Below are 19,943 nucleotides of genomic sequence, written 5' to 3' on the forward strand. Positions count from 1 at the left end.
CACTCATGGCCTATTATCACATGTGTTTAAGTAGAGGAGAAGGAGCACCAAAACTTTAGAAACCAAGGATTAATTAAGGAATGAGTATGACAAAAGCAATACCCAAGATTTTCAAACATCTTCACCTTAGAAAAAGTGGCTCAAACCCTAGACCCCCCCTCTTGAGCTATTAGACCCCCAAGCACTGGATTTATGGAAAGGATAAGCAAATGACCATGTCATGACTTAAACCCTTTACCAAAGTTGAAGTACATTAATATATCTACAATAAATAGTAAAGAAAGTATTCCAAAAAGGTCCCACAAAATTTTCAAATTCAGCCCCCAAGTGAAGAACACTCAAGAGCAACCAATTTTTCTCTAAGTTAAAAATCAGCCCTCTTCCAAAGATTAGAGATGTTCATCTAGTTGCTGGTGCCAAATCCATGAGGTCCAATTGACAAAAAGGAGCCAAATTACCTAAGGAACACACTGGAAAAGTTTGAACCGAAGCCAAGATCTTTTGACACGGTTTGACACGAGTTTTGTCTTGGGTTGAACAGTGCCGACAGCACTGACTTGGCGCCCCCATATCTTGTGACTTAGGGCATATCTCCCATCGGAACTCACACATAATAGCTAGCTCTAGGTGCCACGAAGAGATTTGCACAAGACCCTTGGCGAGATTGGCATGTTTGTGATCCCTACAAGCGTTTGAACAGAGGCAGAAACAAACACCCACGTGTTCGACGTGTTCTGGCGCGCCAGAGCACGCCCTCGGCGCTCCGCCCACGCGCGCAGCCCCGCTCTGTGCCAACCTTGTATCCACGCCCATGCCTGCGCCTATAAAAGCCATCCCAGCCTCGACCGTACACCCCCACGCGCCACTAACCCAACCAGAGCTCGAGTTCGCCGGAGTTCGCCCCGTGAGCAAGGTGCGAGCGGCCGCGCAAGCCACGGCCACCGTAGACCGGCCAACCAAGCCATTTCTCGCCCCATCCGACCCTCGGGATAGCCTCTACGTACCTCGGTGAAGCTTCCAGAGCCATGAATCGAACTCTACCTCATCGGAGACACTGGATCGACCTTGCTGGACTTCACCCGACCGCCGGCGTACGTAGACCGAGCTCCACGGTGAGTCTTTCTTCGATTCCTTGCACGGGTAGCATCTTTCGCACCCCGTGAAGCTCCATGTGCCCTTGGATTGAATCTACCGTCATGAACAGGCCAGAGCCCACGCCGCCGATGAGCCCGCCCACCTGCGCATGTGGCCCGACCGATTCCGGCCATCACCGTCGACGAGCCGTACCTCGACGTGACCGCTAGGACCTCCCGGAGCTAACCCCACCCTTCACCGAACCTCCCTCGCCACTGGTAAGTCGCGCCGCCCTGTTTACTTCCGCAGTTACTGTTTCAAAGAGGGGAGGGATCTCGGGGAGAAAGAAGAAGAAGCCAGGGTTTTTTTGAATAGTCAGAGACTCATGTGAATAGTCCCACAGGGGCAAGTTAAAGAATTGGTTTAGGAAAAGCCCAGGGGCCTCGGTGTAAACTGGTTTTTCATAAAACCTTTAAAACATTATTCTTTTAAATGTAAGCAGAGCTTATAAAATTCATAACTTCAGTTTTATTCAACCAAATTTGGTCAAACAAATTTTGCTAGGCTCTGAATAATATGAGCTACTTAGAAAAAATACCAAACACCCTAAGTATGGCAGAAAATTTTAAAGTTTAGATTTAAATAGTAAGCTGGTCAAAAGCTAAATAAGGAAGGGAAAAATAACTACACTTTTAGACTGGGGTTAAGAAAAATCAGAGAGGTACCAAACCACTACCTAGCCTGTTTAAAAATAATAAACTCCTTAGTACACCAGATTAAGGAAGGGTTACCATTTAAAATCACCTTGACTCAAAGTTAAAGAAAATAGAAAAGGGGAGTTTAAAATAAGAACCAGGGGGCAACCACATTTTTGCTAGCTCACTTATTTAACATAGTTCACTGGAAAATTTTGTTAGACCCTCTGTTAGTACAAAATAAATGCACTACCTTTTATTTCATGAAAATAATGAAAGCTTAGAAAAACCCTAGAAAAATAATCTTGAGGAGAAACCACCCCAATCATTAGGATAACTAATAATATGCTGATATAAATCTAGGAAAAATATAAGTTATGTTGTTTGACATTTTTCAAATAATAAGTTAGTTATAAGTACCTTTTTGGCATTAAACTTTAGAAAATCACAACTAAATATCCAGTAGATCTTTTTCTATGATTTTTGACGCAAAGACCTATTATCCCCTAGGAATCTTGTCAAAAATAAATGTTGACCCAGAAACCCCACAGAAATTAGAGCTATAGTGTAAAGGGCCCTTTTACCCTTACTTTTGTTAATTTTGCACAAAGAGTATCTGAATTAATTTCAACCTCAAATTTTTGGAATAACTCACAGAGGTCAATGTTTACCCACTGTAATTTTTATAACATTTTTGGAAAATGTTAACTTGCCATGATAGTTCAAAAATACTTAATAAGAAGCGCAATAGGAAGAAAAATGGGAATTTTGGGGGAACTAGATAATGTACAACTAAAACCTTCTAAGAATCCCATAAAACCTAAAGATATAATTAAAGATTGTAAGTTCATACAAAACCCAAAAAAATGAAGGTATAAAACCCTTAAGGATAACCAAAGAAAACCCTAGTATACCACTATCTTAATATTGTTTCACTATGCTTACTGTTTCCAAAATACCATATCATTAATATGCATACCTCTTATTCATTGCATTCGATAGACTGTAATCTCGCTGACGGGGAATACATCCTCGTTCCGGAGCAAGGAGTTGCTCAGGAGGTAGCCCAGGAGCCAGCACCAGAGCCTGCCATCGAGGATCTGCTTGTCCCAGCTTTGGAAGGCAAGCCCCGGTTTTATGCATAACATATTCTATATGCTATTTTACTGCACTTAATGTTTGTAGGTTTGTAATGTGCACTTAAGTGTAGGAGTTGTTTGAAACCCTAGTTGCATGAACTCAGGATTCCTTTTGAGATGGATACTAGTATGCTAGGTCGAGTAGCTGCTTTGCTAATTAGGGATCTCGGTAGAAGTCGAGTGATTTTTTTAGCACTCGCGCGAGGTCAGGAATTGATTGTATCCATTTTGATAACGGAATGATGATGGTCTGTGGACACGGATCCATGGGGATGCGTGGTCTACGAGATGAAATTGGATTAAGGATTAACGTGCGGATACCTGTGTCAAGCGTTTGAACGTACTAAGCACATGCCGAGAAATATGGTAAATTGGTAAGCCTAGTACCTGAGTGAACCTGCCCGCAGACTTTACCCCTCACACGACCTGAGACGTGGTCTCCCATTCCGGTTATGGTGGGTACAAGTGCGGTCACTGCACGACGGCAGTCGGGGTCAGTGAGGCATTGTACGCCAAGGCGGTGAGCCCTGATTTGTTGCCAGGGAATCGATGGGGACGGTTGATGTGTGGGGGGACGGAGTGCCTCGCCACGTCGTGTGTTTAGGTTTACCTTGCAAGGATAAAAACTCGATTCGAATCGTCTGCTTCTCGCAGCTAATGAGACTGCTTGATCCATTGTACTACATTGAGTAACAAGTGGAAATTTGTTTGGCAAAAGATGTTGATTGCTAAAATGTTTGATATCATGTACGATTAGCTAGGTGCACATTTAGTCTTAAGAGAGTCACACTAAAACTTGAAAAGCTAAACTTGATTTTAGACTCAGCTAGTGTTTTTGGCAAACCAAACCCCTCAGCCAAACAACTACATGTCTAGAGGTAGAGGAGTAGACTCCTCACACCGGGTAAGTATAGCTGAGTATTAGTATACTCAGCCTTGCTTGTGGCATAATTTTTATAGGTTCTCTGGAGGACATGGTTGCTGGCGTGACTTGGCCGTCCATCTTGCCACCGGGTTGGACAGTCGAGTGTGACCCTACCTCAGAAGAGGAGGAGCATGAGGAGTGATGGGCCAGGCTTCCCCATCCCTCCAAACAATGATCACTACTTTTGATAAACTCCGATGATGTTGTAATAAATCTAAGTACTCCTTAATGTATGGTTTTATGCTTTATTGTATTTGCTCTATGCCTCACCTTCGAGTGAGTACGTGGTACTTGATCCTATTAGTGGCCTCGTCGGACTAGATCCGAGGGACTGACATTTTATCCCTATTTTCGTGTGGTCTAGCCTCTAAGGCGGGACTTAGACACTTAAGTTGGAATAATTCTGGTGGTTCCACCACAGCCAACCTTGCCCGGACGGTCCGCATAAGGACACAGAGACATGTGCAACTTCAGACCCCTCTTGATGGATCACGGACGGTCCACCGACCCAAAAACTTAGTCACTTTTTAAACACGCTTTAGAAAAGATTTTAACTCTCGAAAACTGAAGCGATGTTATTCCTCATGCAAATGCAACTACTAGATGCTCTATGAGACACTAAGTTTTACACCGACCAAAGTCATTTTCCCCTCTTAATAGTACGGCTATCTAGCCTACTAATCCGGTCAATTTCTTCTCTAAACTCTTGATGACCGGCAAAAACAAAACCTATGTTATACCTTTGCCTTCACTTGATCCACAACCAATGCTTATAAGTCTCCAAGACTTTTATGTTCTTTGTGGTCCAACCTGCATTCTTATTTTCCAAGAATTGTTAGTCCACAAAGGTTGTTATTAATTACCAAAACACCACTAAGGGGCCTAGATGATTCACAGCTTGATCGGGAGCGCCATCTCATCCTCATTAAAGCTAGCCGCCTCAACTTGCACCACCTTGTTGGGAAGCGCCTCCTTGTTGGTTGTTGCTTTAAGTGCAATGGGTTGCGGCTTGCGGTGAGGAAGAGGTCCATCGGCGATGTCGTCGATGTACCTTGTTTCCTTTACCATCATGCGCCCACTCACAAACTTACCAAGAATTTCTTCGGGCGACATTTTGGTATACCTAGGGTTTTCACGAATAAGATTTACAAGATGAGGATCAATAACAGTAAATGACCTTAGCATGAGGCGCACGACGTGATGATCTGTCCATCTTGTACTCCCGAGGCTTCAGATCTTGTTCACCAGGGTCTTGGGCATGTTATACATGTCAGTTGGATACTCATCCCTCTTCATGGCAAACCTCCCTAGCTCACCTTCCACAAATTCCATCTTGGTGATCATTGTGGCATTGTTTCCCTCATGAGCGATTTTGAGGGTGTCCCATATTTGCTTGGCATTGTCCAAGTCACTAACTTTGTTATATTCATACCTGCATAGATATGCTAAAAGCACAGTGGTGGCCTAGGAATTTTTATGATGATGAATATAAATAGAATTATCACTACTATCAAAATGCATTCCATTTTCTACTACTTCCCAAATGATCGGATGAAGAGAAAATAGATGACTACACATTTTATGACTCCAAAAAGAATAATCTTTCCCATCAAAGCGAGGGGATTGCCAAGATGAATAGATAATAAATGAGCATTGGAGTTGTATGGAATGCGGGAATAATAAAAAAAGGTAGTTTTGGTTAACCGTATTTTTCTTAAAAGAAGAGTTGTCCTCCTCCTCCTTCGGTGAGGATGAAGAAACACCGCTGCCGTAGTACAATATCTTCTTGATGCGCTTCTTCTTCTTCCCGTCTTGGTCTTGTTGGACCTAGAGTCGACAGTCTCTCCTTCCATGTCACCGAAGAGGATCTCCTTCTCCATCTAGTCGGTCAGCTTCCCCTTGCCTTTTGGATCCATCTCTTCAGGCGGTTAGTCCCTTGATGAAGAGAATGACTCTGATACCAATTGAGAGCACCTAGATGGGGGCGAATAGGTGATCCTATAAAAATACTTAACTAAAACAACAAACTTGGTCTATAAATAGGGTTAGTGAAATCTAAAACCAAGTTCAATTAAGAATAGAAGGAGGATTTCTTCACTTAATTGCTCTCACAAGATGTGTATTGAAACTAGAGCAATAATGAAAGTGAAGTGGAGAGCTCGAAAGAACAAAGTTGCAATGCAAGTAAGTGGACAATGAGACACGACAATTTATCTCGTGGTTCGACCGAGGCCTACCTCCAAGTTTTGGCGTCCCAACGGATGAGGGTTGCACTCAACCCCTCTCAAGTGATCCAGATATCAAACTTGAGTACAACAGATGTCTTTCTTATAGTATGTTCTCGTTTGTGAGGAATCTCCACAACTTGGAGTCTCTCACACCTTACACAATATGATCACAATCATGAACAAGAATAAGGGAGGGAAAAGCAACACGCTCAAGAGCGCAAGACCACACACACACAAGTGAAGAAAAGAGCGCACAAATGAAAACCAACGAAGTCTCAATTCAAAAACAAGCTCAGATCTCTCTCGAACGAACTAATGTGTGATCGAAGTCTCGGAGTATGTTTTATGCTCTTGTGTTTGTCTCAGTGTGTTGCACGGGAGTACCACTCCATGGTGCCCAGGGGGTCCTTTTATAGCCCCATGGAGTCTTGGAGCAGTTGGTTCTTCATTAGGAAAGCAATCAACCTTCCATGTCTGCGTGCACCGGATTGACAATCAGCGATCTGTTTCCCTCCACAAACGAGTTGACCGTTGTGCGCCTTCGGTCTCTGGCACACTGACTTGCCCGAGGCAGCAACTCGTCCGAGGACATAACTTGCCTGAGGTAGCAAGGCGTTCGAGGCCACAACATGCCCGAGGAAGTCACGACTCGCCCGAGGCAGTCACAATTTGCCTGAGGCTGTTATAACTTGCCGAGTGAAAGGGAAATAGGGTTTAACCTTTTTCTATAAATAATTTTGGTGGTTGGATGCCCAACATAATTATTGGACTAACTAGTTTGCTCTAGATTATATATTCTACAGGTGCATGAAGGTTCAACACAAACCAATAATAGATTGAAGAAAGGGTTCAAAACAAAGGAGCAAAAGAAACCAAGAGTGCCCTGGTCTGGCGCACCGGACTGTCCGGTGTGCCACCGGATAGTGTTCGGTGCACCAGGACCGTACAACGTCCAACTCTCCACTCTCGGGTTTCTCAGGGCACGCTCCGCTATAATTCACCCTACTGTTCGGTGTGCCATCGGACTGTCCGGTGTGACAGTGGAGCAACGGATTTCCAGCGCAACGGTTGACTGCAACGGACCCCTGCAAACGCTACAGTGCGCGAACAGTGCGCGCAGAAGTCAGAGCAGTCGTCAGAGGCACATCAGACAGTGAACAGTGCTTGTCCGGTGCGGCACCGGACTGTCCGGTGCCACTAGAAGACAAAGCCTCCAACGGTCAGAAGCTCCCGAACCCTAACGGTTGGGTGACGTGGCTGGCGCACCAGACTGTCCGGTGCGCCCATCGACAGCAGTCATCCCCAACGGCTATGTGGTGGTTGAGAGCTATAAATACCCCCAACCACCACCACTCCAAGCACCCAAGTTTCCAGCACTTCACATTCAATACAAGAGCTAGTGCATTCACTCCTAGACACAATTCAAAAGAATCAAAGCCTCTCCAAGTCCCAAATTCAGTCCAAACACCTAGTGACTAGAGAGAGTGTTTTGTTCGTGTTCTTTGCTCTCTTGTTTCTTGGATCGCTTTTTTCTTCCTCATTCTTGTTCTCAAGTGACTTGTAATCAAAGCAAGAGACACCAAGTGTGTGGTGGTCCTTGCGGGGTCTAAGTGACCCGTTTGATTAAGGAGAAAGCTCACTCGGTCTAGGTGACCGTTTGAGAGAGGGAAAGGGTTGAAAGAGACCTGGTCTTTGTGACCACCTCAATGGGGACTAGGTTCTTTAGAACCGAACCTCGGTAAAACAAATCACCGTGTTCATCCGCTTTGTTTCTTGATTGATTTGTTTTTCTCTTCTCTCCCAGACTTGATATTTGTTCTAATGCTAACCCCGACTTGTAGTGTGTGCTTAAGTTTATAATTTTTAGATTCCGCCTATCCACCCCCCCCTCTAGGCGACTATCACCGAGACAGTCATGTCTTGCCCGAGAACATCTTCGACTCACCCAAGCATAGTTCTGACTTGCCCAAGCGCATTCACGATTCACCTAAGCACAGTTCTGACTCGCTTGAGTGCATTAACGATTCACCCAAGCGTAATCCCGACTCACTCGAGCATGTATCGGGAGACTCTCTAGTGAGGCTGAGACTGGCCCAAGTTTGGCCATACATAGTCAAACTTCTTCACTTCATTTTGGCTCGACTTGAGAAGTTCCCTAGCACGTAGATGAATATTGTTAGCACCTAAAACAAATGACTAAGTGCTAGAAACATACCTTTGCTTCAATTTTCTTTCTAAACACATGTGCTGATGCTCATAAGAAGAGTGTTAGTTCTTAGTAATGTGTTGAGGATTTAATCACCAAAACAACTAGAAATGGCCTAAGGGCACAATCCCTTTCAACACCCAGAGGAACTTAAAAAGCACTAACATAACAAAATATGAACCAACTTTTGTAAATTGAATTAAAGTCAAACACCAATAAAATTAGTATCAGATTTGACATATTTGGATCATTTTGCCACCACTTGGTTTATTTTCACAAAACAAATTCATTTCTCACTTCTAAGTCAAAAATACTTTAGTTTTGCTAATCAAGACATTTTTCAAGACAACTTTGATCAAGAAGCCAAAGCTCCCCCTTTTCCCATAATAAAGATTTCTCCCCCACAAGAGAGTAGTTTTGCAATCAGAGGGCTCCTCTTGCTATTAAGAGAATTTTGATCAAAAAGACAAGTTCAAAACACGATACTTTATGAAATACACAAGTGGCAGTTGATCCAGTTGCTTTGACCTTAATTTCTCCCCCTTTGGCATTAAGCACCAAAATGGAGAAACTACTGGATTTAAACTTCATTGCCTCACCAAAAATTGTGAATTTAAGAGCAAGAAGGCAATGAACACCAAGGGCAACTTGAACAAGGTACATGATACCGTTATGCAGTGAAAGCCTTTTATTTTGTCCATGTCCACCATTTCCCTTTCAATTCACCTTTGAGACTATATCAAAAGCACTTAAGCAAACATATTAGTCTCCCCCTAAAAATATGCATCATTTGCACAAGGACTTGTGAGGTCCGGTGATGACATTCTACAACTTGAGTACCAAAGTAAGCAATAAAAACAATTAAGCTCAAAATAATATTATCAAAGGCATAAAAGCACATGTATGCTATAGATCAATCCAAGTTCCGTGAATCTAAGACATTTAGCTCACTACGCAGCTTACAAAACCTTTTCTCATCTAAAGGCTTGGTGAAGGTATCAGTTACCTGGTGATCGGTGCTAACATGGCAAACATCGATATCTCCCATTTGCTGGTAATCTCTTAGAAAGTGATGCCATATGTTTATGTGCTTAGTGCGACTATTTTCAACGGGATTATCCGCCTAGCGGATTGCACTCTCATTATCACATAATAGTGGGACTTTGCTCAAATTGTAGCCAAAGTCCCAGAGGGTTTGCCTCATCCAAAGTAGTTGTGTGCAACACTGCCCTATAGCAACATACTCGGACTCAACGATGGGTAGGGCAACAAATGTTTGTTTATTTGAGCTCCAAGACACTAGGAACCTTCCCAAAAACTGACAAGTCCCTGATATGCTCTTCCTATCAACCTTGCACCCGGCATAGTCAGAGTCTGAATATCCAATCAAGTCAAAGGTAGACCCCTTAGGATACTAGAGCCTGATGTAAGGTGTATGAACTAAATATCAAAGAATACGCTTCACAACCACAAGGTGACATTCATTTGGGTTAGATTGAAATCTAGCACACATGCAAATGGAAAAGCATAATATCTGGTCTACTTGCACAAAGATAATGCAAGGAACATATCATAGACCAATATACCTTTTTGAGAGCACCTAGAGGGGGTGAATAGGTGATCCTGTAAAACTTAAAAATTAATGCCACAAAACTTGGTTAGGAGTTAGCACAATAAAGCCAAGTGGCTAGAGAAGAATCCTTGCAAGACACGATAACCACAAGAAGATCAATCACAGATAGACACAGTGGTTTATCCCGTGGTTCGGCCAAGTTCAACACTTGCCTACTCCACGTTGTGGCGTCCCAACGGACGAGGGTTGCAATCAACCCCTCTCAAGCGGTCCAAAGACTCATTTGAATACCAAGGTGTTTTGCTTTGCTTTACTATATCCCGCTTGCGAGGAATCTCCACAACTTGGAGCCTCTCGCCCTTACACTTTGATGTTCACAAAGAAGCACGGAGTAAGGGAGGGATGAGCAACGCACACAAGACACAAAATCAGAGCGACAATACGCACACAAGTCACAACACGAGCTCTCAACACAACTCAAAGAGTTCTCTACTCAAATGGAGCTCTAGTTGCTATCACAAAGAATCGAATGCGCGGAATTGAAGTCTTGGTGCTTAGGAATGCTTAGAGAATGCTTGGGTGTGCTCCTTCATGCGCCTAGGGGTCCCTTTTATAGCCCCAAGGCAGCTAGGAGCCGTTGAGAGCATTCCAGGAAGGAAATTCTTGCCTTCTGTCGCCTGGCGCACCGGACAGTCCGGTGCACCACCGGACACTGTCCGGTGCGGATTTCTTTCCTTCTTTGGCGAAGCCGACCGTTGGAGATTCAGAGCCGTTGGCGCACCGGACACTGTCCGGTGCACACCGGACAGTTCGGTGTCCCCTTCTGACCGTTGGCTCTGCCACGCGTCGCGCGCGGATTACGCGGCCGACCGTTGGCCCGACCGACTGTTGGCTCACCGGACAGTCCGGTGCACCACCGGACAGTCCGGTGATTTATAGCCGTACGCCGCCGTCGAAGTCCCGAGAGCAACCAGTTTGACAGACGGCAGCCTGGCGCACCGGACACTGTCCGGTGCACCCAGACCGAGCAGTCTAATGGTTGTACTCAGCCAACTTCTCCATAATTGTTTCTCATGTTTCTAGCACTTAGACATAATACATTAGTCTTCAAAACAATGTACTAAGTCTAGAAACATACCTTTAATCTTGATTTGCACTTCTTGAGTCCTTGGCACAATTTAACACTTAGGCACTTGTGTTGGACACTCAATCACCAAAATACTTAGAAATGGCCCAAGGGCACATTTCCCTTTCAATCTCCCCCTTTTTGGTGATTTATGCCAACACAACTTAAAGCAACTAAAAGAAGTGCAAAATCAACGCAAATGAAAACACATTTTGTTTTGATTCAAATTTGGCATATTTGGATTATTCTTTGCCACCACTTGGTTTTGTTTTTGCAAATCAAACTCAATTCCCTATCTCTAAGTCAAACACACTTGTTGAGACATAAAGAGAGTTGTTCAAAGACAAATTGATCAAAGATTTCAAAAAATCCCCCTATTTCCCATAATCAAATATTCTCCCCACAAGAGATCAACTTTTGACAAAAAGATACATTTAGAAGTTTGACAAATCAAAAGTTCTAACTCTACTATTTTCAAAATTCTCAAGTGGTAGCTGATCCATTTGTTGCTTTGGCCTTACTTTCTCCCCCTTTGGCATCAAGCACCAAAACGGGATCAATCTTGGCCCTTAAACCTCATTGCCTCACCAAAATTGTCAATTAAGAGCAAAAGGCAATAGGTGCATGGAGATGAACTTGGAATAAGTTACCCTCTCATCGGAGTGCAGTGGAAGTCTTGCATGGTCCAAGTCCACCTTTTCCCTTTCAAGCCACCTTTGAGACTAAATCAAGCAAACTCAAGCACACGGTTAGTCTCAAAGGGTCAAGTTGTAGCACATCTCCCCCTAAATATGTGCATCACTCACACATGGACTTTTGAGGTCCGGGGAGTATTTGTACAACTTGAACACCATAAAACAAAATGCTTAAGGAACATGGTCAAGGCATAAAAACACATGTATGCTATAAATTAATCCAAGTTTCGCAAATCTAAGATATTTAGCTCACTACGCAGCCTGCAAAAGGTCGACTCATCTAGAGGCTTGGTAAAGATATCGGCTAGCTGGTTCTCGGTGCTAACATAAAACACTTCGATATCTCCCTTTTGCTGGTGGTCTCTCAAAAAGTGATGCCGGATGTCTATGTGCTTTGTGCGGCTGTGTTCAACAGGATTATCCGCTATGCGGATAGCACTCTCATTATCACATAGGAGTGGGACTTTGCTCAGATTGTAGGCAAAGTCCCGGAGGGTTTGCCTCATCCAAAGTAGTTGCGCGCAACACTGTCCTGCGGCAACATACTCGGCCTCAGCGGTGGATAGGGCAACGGAAGTTTGTTTCTTAGAGCTCCACGACACCAGGGACCTTCCTAAGAATTAGCACGTCCCCGATGTACTCTTCCTATCGACCTTACATCCAGCATAGTCGGAGTCTAAGTATCCAATTAAGTCAAAGGTAGACCCCTTTGGATACCAGATCCCGAAGCAAGGCGTAGCGACTAAATATCTAAGAATTCGCTTCACGGCCACTAAGTGACACTCCCTTGGATCGGATTGAAATCTAGCACACATGCATACACTAAGCATAATATCCGGTCTACTAGCACATAAATAAAGTAAAGATCCTATCATAGACCGGTATGCCTTTTGATCAACGGACTTACCTCCTTTGTTGAGGTCGGTGTGTCCGTCGGTTCCCATTGGAGTCTTTGCGGGCTTGGCGTCCTTCATCCCAAACCGCTTGATCAAGTCTTGTGTGTACTTCGTTTGGGAGATGAAGGTGCCATCCTTGAGTTGCTTCACTTCGAACCCAAGGAAATATCTTAACTCTCCCATCATCGACATCTCAAACTTTTGAGTCATCACCCTGCTAAACTCTTCACAAGACTTTTGGTTAGTAGAACCAAATATTATGTCATCGACATAAATTTGGCACACAAAAAGATCACCATCACAAGTCTTAGTAAACAGAGTTGGATCGGCTTTCCCAACCTTAAAAGCATTTGCAATTAAAAAGTCTCTAAGGCATTCATACCATGCTCTTGGGGCTTGCTTAAGTCCATAGAGCGCCTTAGAGAGCTTACATACGTGGTCGGGGTACCGTTCATCCTCGAAGCCAGGGGGTTGCTCCACGTACACCTCCTCCTTGATTGGCCCGTTCAGGAAAGCGCTCTTCACATCCATTTGGAACAACCTGAAAGAATGGTGAGTAGCATAGGCTAACAATATGCGAATTGACTCTAGCCTAGCCACAGGAGCAAAAGTCTCCTCAAAGTCCAAACCTGCGACTTGGGCATAACCTTTTGCCACAAGTCGTGCCTTGTTCCTTGTCACCACTCCGTGCTCGTCTTGTTTGTTGCGGAACACCCACTTAGTTCCCACAACATTTTGCTTGGGACGAGGCACCAGTGTCCAAACTTCATTTCTCTTGAAGTTGTTGAGCTCTTCCTGCATGGCCAACACCCAGTCCGGATCTAGCAAGGCTTCTTCTACCCTGAAAGGCTCAATAGAAGAGACAAAAGAGTAATGCTCACAAAAATTAACTAATCTAGAGAGAGTAGTTACTCCCTTGCTAATATCACCCAAAATCTGGTCGACGGGATGATCCCTTTGAATTGTCGCTCGAACTTGGGTTGGAGGTGCCGGTTGTGCTTCTTCCTCCATTACATGATAATCTTGTGCTCCCCCTTGATCACATGCCTCCTCTTGATGGACTTGTTCATCGTCTTGAGTTGGGGGATGCACCATTGTTGAGGAAGAAGGTTGATCTTGCTCCTTTTGTTCCTGTGGCCACACATCTCCAATCGCCATGGTGCGTATTGTGGCCGTTGGAATGTCTTCTTCATCTACATCATCAAGATCAACAACTTGCTCTCTTGGAGAGCCGTTAGTCTCATCAAATACAACGTCGCTAGAGACTTCAACCAAACCCGATGATTTGTTGAAGACCCTATACGCCTTTGTATTTGAGTCATAACCTAACAAAAACCCTTCTACAGCTTTGGGAGCAAACTTAGAATTTCTACCTTTCTTCACTAGAATATAACATTTGCTCCCAAATACACGAAAGTAAGACACATTGGGTTTGTTACCGGTTAGAAGCTCATAAGAAGTCTTCTTGAGGAGGCAATGAAGGTACACCCGGTTTATGGCGTGGCAAGCCGTGTTCACAGCTTCCGACCAAAACCGCTCGGGTGTCTTGAATTCTCTAAGCATTGTACTCGCCATATCTATGAGCGTCCTGTTCTTCCTCTCTACCACACCATTTTGCTGTGGTGTGTAGGGAGCGGAGAACTCGTGCTTGATTCCTTCCTCCTCAAGATACTCCTCCACTTGAAGGTTCTTGAACTCGGACCCATTGTCGCTCCTTATCTTCTTGACTTTGAGCTTAAACTCGTTTTGGGCTCTCCTTAGGAAGCGCTTGAGGGTCCCTTGGGTTTCAGATTTATCCTGCAAAACGAATACCCAAGTGAAGCGGGAAAAATCATCAACTACAACAAGACCATACTTACTTCCTCCTATGCTTAGATAGGAGACGGGTCCGAAGAGGTCCATATGAAGTAACTCCAGGGGTCTTGATGTTGTCATCACATTTTTGGCATGATGAGAGCTTCCCACCTGTTTACCTGCTTGACAAGCTGCACAAGGTCTATCTTTTTCAAAAGTTACATTAGTTAGACCTATCACGTGTTCTCCCTTTAGAAGCTTGTGAAGGTTCTTCATCCCCACATGTGCTAAACAGCGATGCCACAGCCAGCCCATGCTAGTCTTAGCAATTAAGCATGCATCTAGACCGGCCTCCTCTTTTGCAAAATCAACTAAATAAAGTTTGTCGTCTAGTACACCCTTAAAAGCTAATGAACCATCACTTCTTCTAAAGACAGACACATCTACATTTGTGAATAAACTGTTATATCCCATATTACAAAGTTGACTCACAGATAACAAGTTATATCCAAGCGACTCAACTAAGAACACATTAGAAATAGAGTGCTCGGATGAAATAGCAATTTTTCCTAACCCTTTCACCTTGCCTTGGTTCCCATCACCGAATATGATTGAATCTTGGGGATCCTTGTTCTTGACGTAGGAAGAGAACATCCTCTTTTCCCCTGTCATGTGGTTTGTGCATCCGCTGTCGATAATCCAGCTTGAGCCCCCGGATGCATAAACCTTTTTTTCCCTTGCCATGAGGCAGGTGTGATGCTCGTTGGGGAAGAGGGCCGACTTGTTGAAGGCGGTGGCGGCGGGTCCTTCGTTGTCGGAGTCGGACGACGAACAATCCGAGTCCCACTCCTTTCCAAGGTGTGCCTTGCCCTTAGCCTTCTTGTAAGCCTTCTTCTTTTCCCTCTTGTTCCCTTGTTCCTGGTCACTATCATTATAGGGATAATTAGCGATAAAATGACCAATCTTACCACATTTGAAGCATGAGCGCTTCCCCTTCGTCTTGGTCTTGTTGGGATGCTCCTTGCGACCCCTTAGCGTCGTCTTGAAACGCTTAATGATGAGGGCCATCTCTTCCTCATTGAGTCCCGCCGCCTCAACTTGTGCCACTTTGCTAGGTAGCACTTCCTTGCTCCTCGTTGCTTTGAGAGCAACGGTTTGGGGCTCGTGGAATGGGCCGTTCAACGCATCGTCAACGTATCTTGCCTCCTTGATCATCATCCGCCCGCTTACAAACTTTCCAAGTATCTCCTCGGGTGTCATCTTGGTGTACCTAGGATTCTCACGAATATTGTTCACAAGATGTGGATCAAGGACAGTAAAAGACCTTAGCATTAGGCGGACGACGTTGTGGTCCGTCCATCGCGTGCTTCCATAGCTCCTTATTTTGTTGACGAGGGTCTTGAGCCGGTTGTACGTTTGGGTTGGCTCCTCGCCCCTGATCATTGCGAATCTCCCAAGTTCGCCCTCCACCAACTCCATCTTGGTGAGCATGGTGACGTCGTTCCCCTCATGTGAGATTTTGAGGGTGTCCCAAATCTGCTTGGCGTTATCCAAGCCGCTCACCTTATGGTATTCATCCCTGCACAATGAAGCTAGAAGAACAGTAGTAGCTTGTGCATTTTTGTGAATTTGCTCATTAATGAACATGGGACTATCCATACTATCAAAGTGCATTCCATTTTCTACTATCTCCCATATACTTGGATGGAGAGAGAACAAGTGGCTACGCATTTTGTGACTCCAAAATCCGTAGTCCTCTTCATCAAAGTGGGGGGTTTACCGAGGGGAATGGAAAGCAAATGAGCATTGGAACTTTGCGGAATGCGAGAATAATCAAAGGAAAAGTTTGAATTAACCGTCTTCTTTTTATCGTAGTCGTTGTCGTCGTCCTTTTGGGAAGAGGAAGATTCGTCGCTGTCGTAGTAGACTATCTCCTTGATGTGCCTTGTTTTCCTCTTCCTCCCGTCTTTTCTTTTGTGGCCCGAGCCTGAGTCAGTAGGCTTGTCATCCTTTGGATCATTGACGAAGGACTCCTTCTCCTTATCATTGACCACCATCCCCTTGCCCTTAGGATCCATCTCTTCAGGCGATTAGTCCCTTTCTTGAAGAGAATGGCTCCGATACCAATTGAGAGCACCTAGAGGGGGGTGAATAGGTGATCCTGTAAAACTTAAAAATTAATGCCACAAAACTTGGTTAGGAGTTAGCACAATAAAGCCAAGTGGCTAGAGAAGAATCCTTGCAAGACACGATAACCATAAGAAGATCAATCACAGATAAACACAGTGGTTTATCCCGTGGTTCGACCAAGTTCAACACTTGCCTACTCCACATTGTGGCGTCCCAACGGACGAGGGTTGCAATCAACCCCTCTCAAGCGGTCCAAAAACTCACTTGAATACCACGGTGTTTTGCTTTGCTTTACTATATCCCGCTTGCGAGGAATCTCCACAACTTGGAGCCTCTCGACCTTACACTTTGATGTTCACAAAGAAGCACGGAGTAAGGGAGGGATGAGCAACGCACACAAGACACAAAATCAGAGCGACAATACGCACACAAGTCACAACACGAGCTCTCAACACAACTCAAAGAGTTCTCTACTCAAATGGAGCTCTAGTTGCTATCACAAAGAATCGAATGCGCGGAATTGAAGTCTTGGTGCTTAGGAATGCTTAGAAAATGCTTGGGTGTGCTCCTCCATGCGCCTAGGGGTCCCTTTTATAGCCCCAAGGCAGCTAGGAGCCGTTGAGAGCATTCCAGGAAGGCAATTCTTGCCTTCTGTCGCCTGGCGCACCGGACAGTCCGGTGCACCACCGGACACTGTCCGGTGCGGATTTCTTTCCTTCTTTGGCGAAGCCGACCGTTGGAGATTCAGAGCCGTTGGCGCACCGGACACAGTTCGGTGCACACCGGACAGTCCGGTGCCCCCTTCTGATCGTTGGCTCTGCCACGCGTCGCGCGCGGATTACGCGGCCGACCGTTGGCCCGGCCGACTGTTGGCTCACCGGACAGTCTGGTGCACCACCGGACAGTCCGGTGATTTATAGCCGTACGCCGCCGTCGAAGTCCCGAGAGCAGCCAGTTTGACAGACGCCAGCCTGGCGCACGGACACTGTCCGGTGCACCACCGGACAGTCCGGTGCACCCAGACCGAGCAGTCTAATGGTTGTACTCAGCCAACTTCTCCATAATTGTTTCTCCTGTTTCTAGCACTTAGACACAATACATTAGTCTTCAAAACAATGTACTAAGTCTAGAAACATACCTTTAATCTTGATTTGCACTTCTTGAGTCCTTGGCACAATTTAACACTTAGGCACTTGTGTTGGACACTCAATCACCAAAATACTTAGAAATGGCCCAAGGGCACATTTCCCTTTCACTTTTATCCACGGACTTACCTCCCGCATTGAGGTCCAAATGTCCGTTAGTTCCCATTGGCGTCTTAGCAGGCTTTGCGTCCTTCATCCCAAACTTCTTTAGGATATCTTGTCTGTGCTTTGTTTGATAGATGAATGTCCCTTGAGTTGCTTCACTTGAAATCTGAGGAAGTAAGTCAACTCTCCCACCATGGACATCTTGAATTTCTGCACCATCACCCACTAAACTCCTCACATGACTTTTGATTAGTAGAACCAATATTATGTTATGAACATATATTTATCATATAAACAAATCCCATCACAAGTCTTAGTAAAAAGAGTAGTATCAACTTTCTCGACCTTGAAAGCGTTAGAAATAATAAAATCTCTAAGGCATTCATACCATGCTCTTGGGGCTTGCTTAAGTCCATAGAGCACCTTAGAGAGCTTATACACATGGTCGAGTACCTGTCATCCTCAAAGCCAAGGGGTTTCTCCAAGTACACATCCTCCTCGATTGGCCCATTGCGGAAAACGCTCTTCACATCCATTTGATAGAGCTTAAAAGAATGGTGAGCAACATAGGCTAATATTATGCAAATAGACTCAAGCCTAGCTATAGGAGCAAAAGTCTCCTCAAATTCCAAACTTGTGACTTGGGCATATCCTTTTACCACGAGTCTCGCCATGTTTCTTGTCACTGCTCCATACTCGTCTTGTTTGTTGCGAAACACCCACTTGGTTCCCACAAAAATTTTCTTTGGACGTGGCAACAAAATCCATACTTCATTTCTCTTGAAGTTGTTTAGCTTCTCCTGCATGGCCAACACCCAGTATGGATCCTACAAGGCTTCTTCTACCCTAAAAGGCTCAATAGAAGAAACAAAGGTGTAGTGCTCACAAAAATTAGCAATACATGAACGCGTAGTAACTCCCTTGCTGATGTCACCAAGGATTTGATCCACATCCACCAGATGATTCCTTTGAATATCAGTGTGGTCTTTAGGTGCATGTGCTACTTCTTCCTCCTCCCTTTATTTTTGTTCTTATGCTCCCCCTTGATCCATGCCATCGTCTTGAGGTACATGTTCCTCATCTTGAGTTGGGGTTTGCACTATTATCGAGGAAGAAGGTTGATCCTGTACTTGGTGTTCCTAAGATTGCACATCGCCTATTGCCATAATCCTCATAGCGGTTGTTGGAACCTCATTTTCATCTATGTCATCAAGATCAACTTGCTCTCTTGGAGAGCCATTAGTCTCATCAAATACAACATCACTAGTGACTTCAACTAAATCTGAAGATATGGTGAAGACCGTATATGACTTTGTATTTGAATCATAACCAAGTAAAAACCCTTCAACGACTTTGGGAGCAAATTTTGAATGTCTACCTATCTTGACCAAGATGTAGCATTTGCTCCCAAATACATGAAAATAAGAAACATTGAGTTTGTTACCGGTTAGAAGTTCATATGTCGTATTCTTGAGGAGGCAATGAAGACAGAGGCGGTTTATGGCATGGCAGTCGTATTCATAGCTTCCGATCAAAACCACTCTGACATCTTGTATTCTCCCAGCATCGTCCTTGCCATATAGAAGAGCGCATGTTCTTCCTCTCCACTACACTATTTTATTGTGAAGTATAGGGAGCGGAGAACTCATGCTTGTTGCCTTCGGCCTCAAGATATTCCTCCACTTCAAGATTCTTGAATTCAGGTCCATTGTTGCTCCATATCTTCTTAAAGTTTAGCTCAAACTCGTTTTGAGCCTGTCTTAAGAAGCGCTTGAGGGTTTTTTGGGTTTTAGATTTATCCTGCAAAAAGAATAACCAAGTGAAGTTGGAATAGTCATCAACAATAACAAGACCATACTTACTTCCTCTGATGCTAAGATAAGCAACATGACTAAAGAGATCCATATGAAGAAGCTACAATGGTATTGACGTCGTCATCACGTTCTTGCTTGGATGAGTTGTTCCCACTTGTTTCCCTGGTTGACATGCTGCACAAGGTCTGTCTTTCTCAAAACAGACATTGGTTAGTCCTAACGCATGTTCTCCCTTTGGAATCTTATGAAGGTTCTTCATACCAACATGTGCTAGATGGTGACGCTAGAGCTATCCCATATTAGTCTTAGCAAGTAAACATGCATCTAGATCGACATTCTCTTTAGTAAAACCTACTAAGTAAAGCTTTCCATCAGATACACCTTTAAATGCTAATAAA

The sequence above is a fragment of the Zea mays genome, chromosome 2 (genome assembly GCF_902167145.1).
Source record: "Zea mays cultivar B73 chromosome 2, Zm-B73-REFERENCE-NAM-5.0, whole genome shotgun sequence".
In the NCBI taxonomy this organism is placed as follows: Eukaryota; Viridiplantae; Streptophyta; class Magnoliopsida; order Poales; family Poaceae; genus Zea; species Zea mays.